Consider the following 5,000-nt stretch of genomic DNA (forward strand, 5'->3'; position numbering starts at 1 on the left):
GTGGCGACGACGGCGCGCCGACCGATCGCGGCCTGTGTCACATGTATTAGCTCTAGAATTGCCACAGTTATCCATCGCCTCCGAGGAGGAATACGGTCCCGAGGATTAGGTCCGGTTCCTGAGCCATTCGCGGTTTCGCCCGTTCTAATGCGTGGCGTGAACTTACACTTGCATGGCTTAAGCTTTGAGACAAGCATATGACTACTGGCAGGATCAACCAGGTATCGTTGGAATTTGGGACTTTGTTTCGACAGAACGACAGACCGACCGACCGACCGACCGACATAAGACAGACAACTACAACGACGGGCACGTGTTTATTTATTTTTCGAGGGGGTTCGCCGTCAGTAGAAGCGCGCTGCCCGCGCTGATGGCCTCTTTTTTGTTTCTCCCCTGACTTGGACCGAGACCGAGACTCAAAGAACGAAAGCGACCACGTCGACAACAACAACGACAACGGCACCCTTGACAGCGATACATACGACAAACGACAAGCAGCACGACGGCAGTGCACACGGACATCGAGGGTCAAGGTGCAGACTGAACTCGCCGAGGTCGTCGTCATCGTGGTCGCCATCGATTCCGTCTCGTCGTCGTCGTCGTCAACGTCCACGTCACAGCCGGCCGAGAAGAGAGAACAGACGACAGCGTCGACAACAACAACATCGACAACGGCACCCTTGACAGCGATACATACGACAAACGACAAACAGCACGACGGCAGTGCACACGGACATCGGAGGTCAAGGTGCAGACTGGAATCGTCGAGGTCGTCGTCATCGTGGTCGCCATCGATGCCGTCTCGTCGTCGTCGTCGTCGTCTTCGTCGTCGTCGTCGTCGTCATCAACGTACCAACCGACCGAGACGAGAGAGCAAGCAACAACGTCGACAACAACAACGACAACGGCACCCTTGACAGCGATACATACGACAAACGACAAACAGCACGACGGCAGTGCACACGGACATCGGAGGTCAAGGTGCAGACTGAACTCGTCGAGGTCGTCGTCATCGTGGTCGCCATCGATGCCGTCTCGTCGTCGTCGTCGTCTCCGTCGTCGTCGTCGTCGTCGCCAACGTCAACGTCAACATCACAGCCGTCATCGGGGAGGAGCTGGACCAGGGCAGCGGCGGCGTAAATTTTCCCGTCACCTTCGTCGTCGCCTTCGTCGACCGACCGACCGACCGGCGTCGGTTCGTGCTCGGAAAACCGAGGAGAGACAACGTGCACATGGCGCGTTCTCGCAAGCGGCTCCTCGGTCCGATTTTTTTGGGCGGCTTTTTCGAGCTTTTTTTTTTTTCTCACCCTTTCGTCCGTGCGACGGCGAACGTTAGGGGAAAAAAAAAAAAAAAAAAACGACAACAACGCGGCGGACCGGGCGAACAACATCGTCGACACACACGACATTGACGACCGGTCCCCCTTTTCACAATCGCATCGAGATAAAAACGAACGAGTCCGATTCGAGCACCGAGTCGCGAGCGGGAGGACTGTCGGTGCAAGTATCGATCACTGACGTGAGCGCTTCGCCGGACAGAGGATGGCTCATCCGGCAGCCGTGCAAATCGACGGTATGGGAAGAACGAACAAGAAGAGCAACGACTTGATCGGCGGCTTGGGAACTGCGGACGGTGAAAACGGGTTAATCGACTGCGACCACGACTGCTCGATCGATCTTCTTTGGCGCTAACAAAGGTGGAGGTGGCGCAAGAAGGGACTAGCGCTATCACCGTCCACGTATCAGAAGATGCGGCGGCAGACGTCGACGCTTATGCGTTGTCGGACGAGAAGTCGCTGCAGCACGTGTACCGCGAGCGGGACGTCCAAGGTTTTGCCAGACGGAAAGAAATCGGGTGTCAGCGAACGTTCACACGGCTGTGAGATCGGACGCTGACAGGAGTAGGAGGCGGCAGGCAGGCGGCGGTTACGGCGGCGGCGCCTGCTGCTGCTCATCCTCCTGTTTGCTGCGGCGACTTCCAGGACGGGAGAGCATCGAACAACGTACGTATGGTTACAAGGGGATCAGGATCTACATAGTGCATCCCCCGCGGCTATTTTTGTTTGTTTGTTCGCTCGTTCGTTAATTCGTTCGTTCGTTCGTTCGTTCGTTACAATGTACGTTTTTCCGTTCGACGGCGGCAGAGAGCGGCGGCGTTTCTCCCTAATCCGGAGGATTTATCGGTCGCACAGCGATGGGTCGTTCGGCCGATCATCGAAAGATTCGCAGGTAGTGGTTGAATGGCAGAACGGCAGCAACAACAGCGGCGGCTGAGAGCGGCGAACGCTGAGGCGGAAGCAGAAGTGCAGCAAACGTATCGGGAAAGCATGGTGGACATAGATATGGCTGACGACGCGGGTACCACGACGACTATGGAACCAGGAAAAGGAGCCCGTTAGTTGTTCCAACATATCGTTCGACACGTCGAGCAGCCCTAGGTCCACGGAGAAGCACACACACGTACCACGTATTATAACCTAACGACGATGAGCGGGCGCACGGTTTGCAGGAACGAAGGCGGCGGATCAAAACAAGTTGGAGCGCGGCGACAGCGATAACGGTGACAGCCCTAGGCGGCGGAGATGCCACTTTCTGACGCCTTTGCGACAAGCCCGTAGAGACGTTCCGGACCACCACGAGGCAAAGAGTCGCTGCTCCGACGAACCGACACACCAAAGTGTGCTTCCTACCGAACATGTTTTATAAAACTTTCAAACTGGAAAACCCCAGAAATGGTGTTGGTATTCGTCCAGACCCACCTCCGACACCTGAAAATGGTGGTCAAAAAAAACGTCGATTATACGAAGCGACATTTCTGGTCGGCGATTTTCCAGTTTTACGCCTACTGCCACATGGGGATGTCGGTAGGCGTCGCAAAGTGCCTTCTCGACGCCTAGGCACACCAGGACTTTGTCATTTTTTTCCCCCTCGACATTCCTGGTCCGGTCTATTCCGATTTTACACCTACCGCCATGTGGGGGTGGCAGTAGGCGTCGAAAAGTGCCTTCTCGACCGCTAGCGACACCACTACTTTATCGAGCTCTGGAGGCCCGCACACCGACCCGGGGCCGCGGAGTCGACCCCGGGGCCTCCTGGCGTCGCCGCCGCTCACTTGGACGCCTTCCGCAACCTGTGGTCCCGCTCGGGGCCGCCGGGAGCCTCGCCGACCTGACCGGTGTCGGTAGGCGTCTGGAAGCGCCCGGCCGACCTGGACGAGGTCCCCCTGGCCCCCGGGGGACACCCTTAGTTGGATGGGGGTGCTGTCCCGGGCACACATGCAACCCGCGGCCGCCTACCGACAGCCCCCTTCGCTCGATCGCTACTCCTTTCCAACATATGTCGGAGAAGCCGGGCGGTTGTGAAACCCCAGAAATGGTGTTGGTATTCGTCCAGACCCACCTCCGACACCTGAAAATGGTGGTCAAAAAAAACGTCGATTATACGAAGCGACATTTCTGGTCGGCGATTTTCCAGTTTTGCGCCTACCGCCATGTGGGGGTGGCAGTAGGCGTCGAAAAGTGCCTTCTCGACCGCTAGCGACACCACTACTTTATCGAGCTCTGGAGGCCGCACACCGACCCGGGGGCCGCGGAGTCGACCCCGGGGGCCTCCTGGCGTCGCCGCCGCTCACTTGGACGCCTTCCGCAACCTGTGGTCCCGCTCGGGGCCGCCGGGAGCCTCGCCGACCTGACCGGTGTCGGTAGGCGTCTGGAAGCGCCCGGCCGACCTGGACGAGGTCCCCCTGGCCCCCGGGGGACACCCCTTAGTTGGATGGGGGTGCTGTCCCGGGGTGCTGTCCCGGGCACACATGCAACCCGCGGCCGCCTACCGACAGCCCCCTTCGCTCGATCGCTACTCCTTTCCAACATATGTCGGAGAAGCCGGGCGGTTGTGAAACCCCAGAAATGGTGTTGGTATTCGTCCAGACCCACCTCCGACACCTGAAAATGGTGGTCAAAAAAAACGTCGATTATACGAAGCGACATTTCTGGTCGGCGATTTTCCAGTTTTGCGCCTACCGCCATGTGGGGGTGGCAGTAGGCGTCGAAAAGTGCCTTCTCGACCGCTAGCGACACCACTACTTTATCGAGCTCTGGAGGCCCGCACACCGACCCGGGGGCCGCGGAGTCGACCCCGGGGGCCTCCTGGCGTCGCCGCCGCTCACTTGGACGCCTTCCGCAACCTGTGGTCCCGCTCGGGGCCGCCGGGAGCCTCGCCGACCTGACCGGTGTCGGTAGGCGTCTGGAAGCGCCCGGCCGACCTGGACGAGGTCCCCCTGGCCCCCGGGGGACACCCCTTAGTTGGATGGGGGTGCTGTCCCGGGCACACATGCAACCCGCGGCCGCCTACCGACAGCCCCCTTCGCTCGATCGCTACTCCTTTCCAACATATGTCGGAGAAGCCGGGCGGTTGTGAAACCCCAGAAATGGTGTTGGTATTCGTCCAGACCCACCTCCGACACCTGAAAATGGTGGTCAAAAAAAACGTCGATTATACGAAGCGACATTTCTGGTCGGCGATTTTCCAGTTTTGCGCCTACCGCCATGTGGGGGTGGCAGTAGGCGTCGAAAAGTGCCTTCTCGACCGCTAGCGACACCACTACTTTATCGAGCTCTGGAGGCCCGCACACCGACCCGGGGGCCGCGGAGTCGACCCCGGGGGCCTCCTGGCGTCGCCGCCGCTCACTTGGACGCCTTCCGCAACCTGTGGTCCCGCTCGGGGCCGCCGGGAGCCTCGCCGACCTGACCGGTGTCGGTAGGCGTCTGGAAGCGCCCGGCCGACCTGGACGAGGTCCCCCTGGCCCCCGGGGGACACCCCTTAGTTGGATGGGGGTGCTGTCCCGGGCACACATGCAACCCGCGGCCGCCTACCGACAGCCCCCTTCGCTCGATCGCTACTCCTTTCCAACATATGTCGGAGAAGCCGGGCGGTTGTGAAACCCCAGAAATGGTGTTGGTATTCCCAGACCCACCTCCGACACCTGAAAATGGTGGTCAAAA

At 59.5% G+C, this 5,000-nt stretch overlaps 1 pseudogene; it reads right to left on the reverse strand.

Annotated features, from left to right (window-relative positions):
- LOC145273706 (small subunit ribosomal RNA) overlaps nucleotides 1-224 on the reverse strand; it is a 2,364-nt pseudogene extending 2,140 nt beyond the window's left edge.
- Nucleotides 225-5,000: the final 4,776 nt, after the last annotated feature.

Source organism: Euprymna scolopes, unplaced genomic scaffold (genome assembly GCF_053919585.1).
Source record: "Euprymna scolopes isolate OS-2025 unplaced genomic scaffold, ASM5391958v1 sca139, whole genome shotgun sequence".
Lineage (NCBI taxonomy): Eukaryota > Metazoa > Mollusca > Cephalopoda > Sepiida > Sepiolidae > Euprymna > Euprymna scolopes.